We start from the raw sequence: 12,234 nt of genomic DNA, 5'->3' as shown, positions 1-12,234 counted from the left end.
ATAGTTTGTGACTTTGATAGCAAAGATGTTGCACATCCTCTTTTCACATCCAGTCAGCTTTGATTACTTGTATATACAGCATATATATAACATAAAGGAAATGGTCCAGAAATTATTTTTTGGAGCAGTCATGTGTGCTGGTTTAAAATGGCACTAACCCTACTTGTCATTATGTACTAGCCATCTGCAAAATATACAAATTTATGTTTGGATTAAATCTCTTCTTTTCATTTTCTGTTTGCTCACACTGTTTCCTTATTGTCTAGTTTCAACAAGAACTGGAATATGATGCCTGTGATGGTACAAATATCCAAAATAAGGACTCAAGGTGTGTATTGCAAATGCATTTATATTTTACAAGCTGCTGTAATAAACAACGATCGGTGCCAACAACATGCAACAGTGAAGGCGATGATGATAGTGATGATGATGACAGATTTGATGATAAGACAACAGCTGTCACTGATGATGACTATAATGACAGTGATGCTTTCTTTGTGTGTCTGAGTGTGTGTGTGCGTGTGTGTGTGTGTGGGTACCTGACTTATTTTCTTCATCCTCAGATTGGATTCCAGAGCAAAGAGGTGTGTTGCTAATCTTTGCAAGAATGTCAGGTGTGTGCATGTGTATGACAGAGAGAGCTTTGATTACACCCTCCTCTCCAACACCCCGAGCCGACATTTCTCAAGTGTGTGTAATTATAGTGAGCACACAGCCTCCTAAGCATTCTGTCAATCTGAATCACAAAGAATACATACACACACACACACAAACTATTGTGTTTTGAGTGTGTGCTTTCAAGTATGTTCAGTTATCCCAGTGTGTGTATGTGTGAATGTGACTACTGTATGTGTGTGTCTGATTTTAGCCCTGCAACCCCCTGCTCTATGTGAGAATTTGGCTGCAGAGATTGTGTACATGTCTGCACAGAGCCTGCTCCTCAAGTCTCCTCTTGCACAATGATAAGGTTTGAGTTTCACACACAGACTGACAGTCAGGTACTAAACAGGGGCTATACTGATTACCCTTTTAGTTTATGGCTCAATTATGGTCTAAATGAGTATCTGGGCCCAAGGCCAAAGTTGTCAAGACGCCCTGTCTCCTGAGCCTTCAAGTCGAGGAAATAGTAGGGAGGTGTATTCCCTGTCAAACTGCATTGATAGTGTACAGTTCTGTAAACCCTGGATTAGGTTCAATGACAAAGTTTCTGAAAGTTCACAGCCAACATTTTTTGGACATGTGACAACTAAAGTGTAGCTATGGTTTGGCAGCAAAAGAGATCAGTGTCATTGTTGTCACACTACTTCTGAACTGGTTCATTACTGTGACTGATTTAAATTGCTGCTGTATTATTATATCATGTTGTGTAACATAACACCTAAATCAAATGAACATGAAGCACATGTCATTTGTTATTTGTTAAATACTTGATCTTTCAAATGTAACATTTACACCACTAAAATACATAAACTTTTCAACATTTAGCAGAGTCAGAAAATGTATGTATTTACTTATTTTTTAAGTTTTGGATTTCTGGATTAAAGGTAGAATCTGTAACTTGTTTTATCTTGTCTTGTCTTAATTTTATTTATCTTTCTTAAGTGCTGGAAAGTAAGTAAGTAGCCTACTCAAGTAAGCTACTGTACAATTTTGAGGAACTTGTATTTTACTTTAGTGTTTCCATTTTTCTGCTAGTTCATACTTTGAATTCACTACAATTCAGAGGCAAATATTGTACTTTTTACTACACTACATTTATCTGAGAACTTTAGTTTTACCCTTCAAGACCATGTTAATAATAAAAAGGATAATCATAAGATTTTATTGATGCCCAATGGGAAAAACACAACCTACCAAGCATTATATGAAATCATTCAAATTATAAGTATATAAGATAATTAAATTTAGCTCCACCTTTACTAGCTGCAACATTAAAGTGATGTACATAATAATACATAAACAATTATTTTCTAATAATAAAAGCCCTTTTGCCTAATGAGTACTTTTGGCACATCCAGTATATTTTGATGCTAATCATTTTAGTTGAGTAAACCTTTGAATGCAGAACAATCACTGTTTTGTTGGCATTGCTTGATGTTCCATCTCTACTGCTCTCCTGTTTGATGTTTCACGTGTTAAACATATTCATGATAGAAACCCTGGCTGCTGCTTGAGTTTCCTCAACTCACTTTCTCCATCTTGCTATGAATTAAACAAAGGGAAAGTGAGAAGAGGGTGGTGGAGGCAAATGGAGAGGGAGAGAGTTAGCAGAAGAGAGAGAGAGAGATGTGGTAAATTACATTGTCAATTCAAATCCTGCCACTAATGCATCTCATTGAGTGTGTCGCTGTCATCCCCGATGCTCGGTTATCTGTGTCAGTGCAGCCAGCAGAGGAGGGCTGCCATGTTAACAGCCCAGCAAGAAGCAGGGAAAAGTTTAGAAGGCCAACATGCCCTGAGCCAGGATGAGAGAGGAGAGACAGCAGAGATGAAGTAGACAGGCGAGACATGAAAAATTAATCTTTCCTACATGTGTGTGTGTGTCTGCAGAGCTCTATCAGTTTAATTACAGCTAGGGCCCTGGCCTCCATTCCGACACGGCCTCTTTCCTACACGAATTAAAACATCATTCTAACTTCTCTCTCACACACTATACACACACACACACACACACACACACACAAGTACCAGTGCTACACATGTACACACTATCCTGTTGTAGTTATCATTTCCAGTGCGCTCGCTAACGCCCCCTCCTCTCCCTCAACCAGCCCCCGTCCCTGTTCCTCATCCTCCAAACTATTTGAAAATCAATTATCTCAACAAACCAGCTGTAAGGAGTGGGCGCCAGCCACTTACTCCTGAAGTGAATAACTTATTTGAAATTCATTATTGTGTCGAGCGGTGCGACAAGGCCCTCCAAGACTGCATTTACCATTTCCCTCGCTCTCTCACCCTCTCTCTCTGACTCAGTGGCTCTCTTTCTTTACATAAACTAACTACTGTGCTGGACCGATCATTTTTCCTTCTCTGCCACGTCCTTCTCTCCTCCTCCTGTCATGCAATTTTAACCAGCTGAGCGCCACGGACATGAGCACACACACATATACACCCACAAGGCTTCCATGATTGGTTCACCTCATTTATTCATCACATGCAAATCCTGGGACACACAGAGATGTTTTCTCTCCTGCCTGCTTCTACAGGCATGAATGGGGAACAAAGTAAGGTTGGAGAGAGGAGAAGGTATGAATATGAATATACAGTACATTGTACTTTTTGTTTACTTATATTCATCAACACTTGTTATATTAATATTATTAATATTATTGCAGACAGATTTTTATGGCACCACATTTTTAAAAACAGCAGGTCAGTAAAAACATTTGGTTACAAATAGGTCCAGGCCCTTGTACAGACCAGCTTTCCTGGATTGTATTTCATCCTCTCACTGGCGCTGAAGCAACTTTCCTGACCAACACAGTTCTTGTGCTTTTTGAATGCAGAACAGATTTTGGACTGAATGTCCAGTAACACTTATGTGGTTGAATGGGAACAAATCCCTCAGCCTGGTACCAAAATGATTTAAATGGCCTTCCCAGATCAGGGGAGGCTGTTTTCGTAACAAATTAATGCCCATGGTATGGAATAATACTATTCAACAATAGGTGTAAAGTGTGGGTTTCCACATAATTTTATATACTACTACTGCTGCTGCTGCTGCTACCACTACTCCTACCAGTAATGTTATTTCCCATGTTTTGTCATGTTATGGGTGCTTTGGAAACACAAATGTGGGTCCCTAAAATCCTCTGAAAGAGGGGAGGGATGTGAGTGGTTGCAGTTTAGTTAATTAAGCCTTTGTCAAAGGTTAAAACTATATTGGCAGAGATGCTTGTGAACAGTTAGTGGATGTGAACAAGCTTTAGAAAGTTTTCAACATTTGAATGACACTTTTTTGCCTTATGAGGAGTACACACACAGAGGCTGGTGGTATGTCAAAGACAAGTACTGTGGCAGGCTGAAATACACTAGTGGGGAGGCCACGTGACAATGAGTAGATGTAATGTCACTACCGTTTTAACCTTTCTTTCTTTCTTTTATCCCCTCATTTCATGTTCTTCTTCTCTCCTTGTTTTCTGTCTGCCCTTCTTTTGTATGATGTGTATGATGCTTCTCCTCACTATCTGCTCCTAGTGTCTCCTCTTGTACAGTAAATGACTGAGACAGGGCTGTCATGTATGGCCAGCGCAGAGACAGGAGGTGTCATATCCTTACATCTCTCTGTTTCTGCCACCAGCTGGACTCTCCTTCTCTCTCCTTTTCTGTCACACTCTATCTCTTTCCCATCCTTTTTGGCATTGTGTGTCTCTCTCTCCCCTTCCTGTGTTATGCTTCCAATGCCACACTTATCAGCTTCCTCTGCAGATCTTGTACTATCCCCCTACTCTTTCTGACACTACATCACTACTACAGAACTCAGATATAAATTTTAAAAAACACACTATGATGTGTCCATGGTAGTGTTTTCAAGCCATTTTTGTAAAGATCTCCATTCACTGAATCACCTAAATTGTAAGCCAGCCATTTTTGGTTAGCAAACAAAACACTAGTACACTGCAGCCAACATCTGGTAAGTAAAAAAAGGCCAGATCAGTGTGGATAGAAGGCCAAAATGAGAGAAAAATATCAGTTTTGTGCCGCTTAGCGATGGTCCTGACACCAGAGGCTCTGACAAATGTGTGGTACCTCATGAAGCAGTTGTATGGAACCACTGTGCCAAGGCGTAGTTTGGTCACATGACTAGTGACACATGAACCCCGTTACTGCTTCAGTTGGTATCAAAACCCTGTCACTGGTTTGCTTGTCTTGGCTCTTTGGGAGAGCTGAGCTGAGCCTTTGACGTAAATAGAGACAGAGTTGATAGAGATTTGGTTTGACAGTGTCACCTTCAGTACTAAAGATTCTATAACATTACTAAACCATGATACTCGGAGCAAATGAAAACAGTTCATGTAGGCGCTGTAACATGCACATTGGTGAGAGCTGATAAAGGATCATGGAGTGTAGTAGCTAAAGTTTCTCAAATAGGTGAAATGACCACGAAGTAATGTGACTGGTTCTTGTGGCGCATCATGAAATCCAGTCTCACAACAATGTAATGTGGATTTGATTCCCAATAGAGCTACAAGTTATTTGTGGGGAGGCAACAGTGCAGTGGGTAGAGTAGTTGTCTCCAACCGGGAAGTTGAAGGTTTGAATCTCAGTGCCTCCAGTCCACATGTTGAAGTGTCCTTGGGCAAGACACTGAACCCCACACTGTTGGTTAAAGCCATTGGTTGTTTTGTTTTTGTCACTAGATAGAATATGATTCATAGCACAAAACGAATCAAATCCCAAACAATCCATGAACCAATAAATGATACGTCTCGATTGCATTTCATGTTATTGACCATTAGATGTCCTACTCAAGCATTGTGTTATTGAAGCCTTTAGTAATGAGCCATTTTTGAATACTGTGTCGAAGCTTCAACAAAGCCTCGATCAGCCATCGTAGTGATGGCTGATCGAGGCGTGGGTGTAATGGTGTCTGCAGAGACTATGCAATAACAACTCAATATAGGGTCACAAATATTGTTAGGTCAAAAAAAAAAAGAGCATATGTACAAAAGATTTGTACTTTTTGAATGTGTGAATAAACTCTGTAAGGCAATTATGTTACACAAAGACCGAAAATAATTAAGCTTGTTTGGGAACATTTGTGTTCAGATAGAAAGCATCAAATAGGCCATGACACACCGACAGTGTCGTCATATCCGTTTGTGGAAAAGGCGTTGGCCATGTTCCGCTTACGGGATGTCACGTTAGCGACAGAAGCTTACAGGTATTTAGAATCTTTGAGGGATTTTTCTTCAATAACTAATGTATGTACGATTGTAGAAAGACATTTAGTCACAAAGGTGTCTAAGATCGAGAAGAAATATAAGTTCTACGAAAAATACATCACTTATTATGAAGGTAAGCCTCGTTAATTGTGGCGCTAGCCTACTAATGTGCTGCTAGCTAATTGGCATATGGCTAATTATAACGCGTGCTAGGTTAATCATGACGTTAACTTGGACGTATAGCTCAAGTTACGAGTTTCACACCTGAATCTGACTGAGCAATGACAATTATAGCACATAGTCGATAGAAAGTTGTACAAAGTCACAGGAAACATTTAATGTGCTGCGTTCTGTACGCAACGTTATGCAGCCCGCAGGTGATTCATTATTACTCCAAATGTATATGTTTAGGTGGGCTACGTTGTCTAGCTTTAGCCATAATTGAATGTTAATGTAACGTTACCTGTTAGCATGGTAGCAAACCTCTGCTAGCAAAAAATCTTTCAGGGGTAAGTTAACATTAGCCGTCCAGTACACTCTTGCTTTGCTTGAGTGTGTTCACTAAATAGCTAAACCTGGTTAATCACAGAAAAATAGCTGTGACTTCACTTGTAATTTATACCCTGTTAGACATGCAGTGTTGTAGATGAATGAGCTTCTCTAGTTTAGCCCCTATGGAACATAAGAACTTATGTGTACCACTTCATAAGTGTCTCTTGGCTGTCCTTTTTTGTTAAGACAAAACCGAAAGTACTGCCTGATGGGCAAAGTGGTACCTTTTTCAGTGTTAGAAGTACTTTTATTTTTCACATAAATAAAAGCAGCAATACCAAATGCAACAATGCTCTATTATTATTATTATGCCGAAGCATAGACTATCTAAGCAGCTGCTTAGGGCCTCGTAGCCACCAGAGGGCCCCCAAGAGCGCTGTAAATGTCCCACAGAGAGCCTGTTTATGTATTGCCTTAAACCAAAAGTTCACCGTCTTTATAAAAAAAGGTCGTGTTGCATCTAATGTTTATGGTCATTATCTTCATAACTCCATAATGATTGACATCGATTGTAGAAGTCAACTTTTGAGTAGCCTGTTAATTCTAAATTTGTTGTCACAGATCCTGTTCTTCTAAATGGCCAGTAATGATGTGGCATCCACAGCTTTGCAGTTCTTCCTTGAAGCTGCAAAGAAACAACTTTATATCCAGGTACTCTGCACAGTCTTGTTTTGCTTTTTGATATAAACATTTAAATATTTGTTTAAGCAACTTTGGCACACTTAAAACTACACCAGTGTTGATGAATATCTCCTTTTTTGAAGCAGTAGTTATTCCTAGATTTCAGACAGCTTGTGGCTTTCCTGTCATTTAAGGGCAGTTTCAAAGTCAACTTAACTTTACAGTCTGCCTTATAGAAGATGCAACCATATTTGTATGATACTGAAACATTGTCCATAATATTTTGATTGGTATTTTGTTTAAAATGTTATGTTTTTGCTTTAATGCACATTCAAGAGAGAGTTGAGAATGTTGACATGAGGCTGTGAAAGGTGCAAATTAAAGTGTGATATGGACCAAGGGTTTACAGAACCAAGTAATTTAGTCTAGTTTGGCTTTATTTTCAGGACAGAGGCCCTGAGGTGTGATGCTTTGAATGTCCTCCACAGCCCTGAGGAGTGCTAGATCCAACACACTGCCCTGACAACCCCAGGGTAAGATGTACACTGACCGGCTACTTTAATAGGCACACCTGTACAATTTGTATGCGTTTAAATTCAACACTTCTACTTAACCTGTTTATGAAGCTCAACACATGTTTTTAGTGAGATTGTCATGTACAAGTAAAATAGTGAGGGTGTGGTGTTCCTGATATGTTGGCACCTAATTGTCCAGTACAACACCACCTTTAACCATAACCTCAGTATTAATATTGTACACTTGACAACTTCAAAGACAAACATTTTAAAATTCATAACATAAGGTGGAAGTGTAAACAATCATTACAGGTGTACCTATTAAAGTGGCTCAGTGCATTTCAAAGCTCTCTCTCTCTACACTTATTTATGAATGTTTCATTCACAGGGGGACCAGGTTCCAGATGTGCTGAGTACACCCCCTGTCATCTTAAATGTTCAACAAACCAGACAGTTTAAGATCTGACTTTAATTACATTTTTATTTGTACAACAGTTGTCATCCCAAGGCAGCTGATGGGGGGGGGTTCCCCTCTATCCTTGAGTGCTGATGACCTGGGTCAGGTATATTCAGTCATCAGAAGCTGATTCCAATTCATTCCACCTTCTGATGACTGAACACACCTGATCCAGGTCATCAGCAGTGAGTAGGGCAGGGATGGTTGGAAAACAAGCAGGGCAGCAGCACTCAAGGACAGCGACTGGTAAGACACCTCCAGCGGTGGGTGGCCATCTGCCTCAGGTGGTTGAGGGGAGCGGAGAGAGGAAAGACCAACCAACTCTGCAGCCAGGGATACCTGCTGAAAGGTACAGGGAGACAAACTACATGAGGACCAGTCTACAGGACCAGCTATTGCTTTTTAAATATTTTATATAATATATAACAGCTTTATTTTCAAACTGACTAAGTAATCATTGTGAGAGAATAAACAGGGACTAAAGTCAAAGTTGCCATGGCAGAGTATCTTACATCTTCCACATGCCATTAACATCGCATGTGCCTGGACACTCCTGCAGTTGCATGACGAGAAGTCAACACTGTAGGAGTGTCCAGGCACATGCGATGTAGCAGCATGTGGAAAATGTGCCTTACCCTGCCAGTAGAGATTTCCCATCTTAACAGCTTTATTTGATTACATGAATAAACAAACTTGCCTGTCTCCATGTTTGTCCTCAGGAATTCTGTTGTACAATTCTGGATGCTCACTGTGTATGGATGATCGTCACTGTCAATCCATGGCCAGTCTGGTTGAGGAATGCCTGTGGGGACACACACACAAAAGCCTGAATTTAAAACATGCTTTACAATTTCAACCCATCACATTTTGGTTTTCACAGGTTAACTTTATGTTGAACAAAAGTATTGCTGACTGACATCTGACTTTTTCCTTTAGTGAGCACAGTATTTGTATCTGGGTGGGGAGCTCACCTTCATATGCTGAGTGGACAGTGAAAAGTCAGTCAATATTTTCTAATAAGACATGGGGAGAAAAGAAAATGCAACTATTAAGATGTCATCCCTCTGCTGCTCAGACAGGTTCATCACCATCAAACCTAGAGGGAGAAGAAAAGTTTTAACCATTTCCATTTACCATCACTTTTAAGAAACAGACCATGCAAATTTTATCTTTTTAAACCAGGGGTGGGCAATCCCAGTCCTGAAGTGCCACTGCCATGCCCTACCTTATCAGGTGTATTAAATAAACTACAACTGAAAAATACTGACTCAAATTAGCTTAGTGGGACATCAGATGCTGCATTTGAGCTTCAAACTTTGAAGTGCATGTTTTTAAAATAAAGTGAGGGTAGTGCATTTTGTCCTTAATCTTTTACAGCATAACCACATTCTGGGTGGAAACAGTTGGCGTGGAGAATAGGGGAAATAATGGCAAGACCTATTTTCATACACATTGAGACGCTATTGATTTAACACCAACTTGAAAAATCTTGAATTCCTTTAAGCAGTACTAAGCTTGAAGGAACATTAAATTTCACTTTTAAGAAAGTATACACAATAAGAATTTAAAATAAGTTGTGAATAATTTAGTATTTACCATCTGATTTGTGCGGATGCAACGTTATCCACCTGTTGTGAGCCCATTAGGTTTTGGGTTATCTGGCTCTGAATTCTGGACTTGACGTAACAGGTCTTCAAGTGCACTGCAACAACAAATACATTGTATAATTATAGTATACATGACCTGTGTTGAATGCATTTGGTTTGTCAATTTAACTTCCTTTCATCATATACTGGCACAAACATCTCTTGAATAGAGTGGTGTAGGGATGATGTTTATTCTAGGCCAACCCAGAAGTTAGTATCACCCTAGTTCCTCAGACAAAAAGCCAATGGTATTTTCACACAACCTTTTGGATTATTGCAAAAAATAAGAAAAATTTAGACAAACATTTTATTCAGCAAGATGGTCTTCACAAGTGAAAACTTGATTTTTGAAGCCCACATACAATAACCGGAAGTCAGTGATCATGGCCATGTTGGTTAGAATAACTTACCCAGCAGACAGGTGGGGCACATTTAAGGTAATCAGGAAGTTGGTTCCAACTCCAGCCACTTTCAAGTCAAAAATGTGTTTTTCTTTGTCCATGTAAAGCACTTTGAATTGTGTATGTATATGATGTGTGCTATATAAATGAAGCCGCCTCGACTTGTTAGGCTACAAACCAACTACACCACCATAGCTTCCAACTTGTACTTTGAGTTAGTGTACTTACGTGTCCACAGCTTAATGGAGAATGGTTGTATCAAATCTGTTGAACAGGGACAAGGTAAAGCACATGTTTCACGTCGTTTGTGATGATCTTCGACATCTTGGCTGTAGCTGTGCCGCCAGACAAAGGTTCCTCTGGCCACTGCCACAGTGAAGGTAGAACAGGAGACATTACAGGAATAGAACAAGACCTTCCAACTAAGACTGTTACAAAATAAATGAAAATGACCACGAAGTTACTTATCGATAGTGGTTTTGACACCTTTAAATCCTGACATTGCTTCTACCGTCATCCTGCCCATATTTTGAATTTGAACAAAACAGCCTTCCAACAAGTTCATTGATGAGTGGCAGCTGATGTTTTGTCCCAACTTCAGTTTAAATGGAGCCTCCATCTTGCTCAGAGGTGACAGTAACACTCCACACAAGTAAAAGTGCACATAAGCTACTTCCCTAAAAAAAGGTACTCCACTGCAAGAAAGAAATCTGTCTTCTAAACACTACAAAATTTGATAGTGTTGAAAATGTACAAATCTAGTCCAGGTATGTTTTACACGTGCTTTTCAGAAGACAACCCCTTAAAGCAGATCCAACAGGGGATAAATAACTAGTTAATCCTAAATCATAGCAGGTTTTCTTAGAAGCAGATGTGTACAACTAGCCTCATTGTTAAGGTAAACATGCTCAAGCAAACAAACAAAAAAAAAAGTGTACTGGACGGCTAAATGTCTAACCACACATTCGCCCTACCACCAGCTTTACTAACCTTCTTAATTAACACTCAGTTCTGGCTAACACCAGATGAAACTACCTGAACTTAAGGAGACACGTCTGTTCAGCTTCTTTATTTTAGAATAATAGCTGAGCGCCTCACAGAAAAGCTGCACATGAAACTGTTTCTCTAACACTACCCACCTGTGAAGCAAAAGCTCCCGCGCTATCATCCATCTTGAAAGTCTACTATTACCTGAGTCGGAGGTAAACCATGTGAGCCTTATATGCCCTCTGATTGGACAGTTTGAACCTGTTCTGTGATTGGATTGTTATTGTCCAATCAAATTCAGGTGTAAAAGCACAGATGTTCACAAATGCTCTTAATTATTTTCAGTCTTCATCTAACATAATTCGTTTACAAATTTTATTCACACATTAAGAAGTTTTAAAAAGTAAAAATCTTTTCTACACACATGCTCAATTTGTTTTTACAAGTACAAATATTTTCTACACACAAAATGTTTTTATAATTACAAAGCTTATCTACACGTTTTACAAGCTCTAAATCTTTGTGACCTTGTACCGAACCCATAATGTTTACAAGATGTGATCAACCACAGCACTTATGTGTGGTCTTATCGAAATTTGGCAGCCTGTAACTCTCTAACACTTGGCGTGGTGACACAATGATAGTGAAGCACCTCGTTACTATTGTCACTTCCTCTCTCTTTCTGCTTCATTCATTCTATTGTCTTTTCATGACTTTTCTCCACACTCTCTCAGACACCATCAGCAACTGGCATCTGTGGCTGTGTGTATGTATGTGCGCACTCACAGGTGTTGTATATATATATGTATGTAATCACTTGCGCTGCGCACATGAATTAACCCAACTACAGTATATGTTTATATGTGTGTGACTCCAGCCTGCAGGCGACTCGGTGGCAGGAAATCAGTCAGTTGAGCCATCCGAGTAAAAACGGGGTCAAATTGGCCTTTCAGCTGGCTTTAATCTTCCAGTCATTTCTAAAACCTGCCTGCCTCTCCACAAAGCAGTTCCACTCTGAAACCCATAGTAAATAGTTCACTTCAACATTTGATGAATAGGATACACGCTGAAAGCTTGTGTGTGCACGTTCAGTACAAGTGTCAGTCTGTGCGAGTTGTGTTTGCCACTCAGCTTTCTGTGTGCTTGTGCATGTGCAATTTGTGCCATCGC

General features: G+C 39.8%; 2 long non-coding RNA genes across 9 annotated transcripts in view; one reads left to right on the top strand and one right to left on the bottom strand.

Moving 5' to 3' along the window:
* The window catches only part of LOC109959152 (uncharacterized), a 30,584-nt gene extending 22,118 nt beyond the window's left edge, over positions 1-8,466 (top strand). For 5 of the 7 annotated variants that reach the window (XR_002274783.1, XR_002274779.1, XR_002274782.1 and 2 more), the window contains 3 exons: positions 6,999-7,088; positions 7,505-7,591; positions 7,962-8,466. This is a non-coding gene — a long non-coding RNA (uncharacterized LOC109959152). The other 2 variants (XR_002274776.1, XR_002274775.1) reach the window with 2 other exon arrangements.
* Positions 8,467-8,731: 265 nt separating this feature from the next.
* Positions 8,732-11,268, bottom strand: LOC109959145 (uncharacterized). 2 transcript variants are annotated; one of them, XR_002274773.1, is made up of 5 exons: positions 11,217-11,268; positions 10,306-10,443; positions 9,627-9,732; positions 9,002-9,126; positions 8,732-8,832 (listed from the first exon to the last, which is right to left on the bottom strand). It is a non-coding gene; the product is annotated as an uncharacterized LOC109959145 (long non-coding RNA). The 2 variants fall into 2 exon arrangements; XR_002274774.1 differs by lacking the exon at positions 9,002-9,126.
* Between the last annotated feature and the right edge of the window lie 966 nt (positions 11,269-12,234).

This window comes from Monopterus albus, unplaced genomic scaffold (assembly GCF_001952655.1).
Source record: "Monopterus albus unplaced genomic scaffold, M_albus_1.0 scaffold3.1, whole genome shotgun sequence".
NCBI classification, from domain to species: domain Eukaryota; kingdom Metazoa; phylum Chordata; class Actinopteri; order Synbranchiformes; family Synbranchidae; genus Monopterus; species Monopterus albus.
Note: the sequence above shows the minus strand (reverse complement) of the source record. Positions and strands in the feature narration are given on the sequence as shown.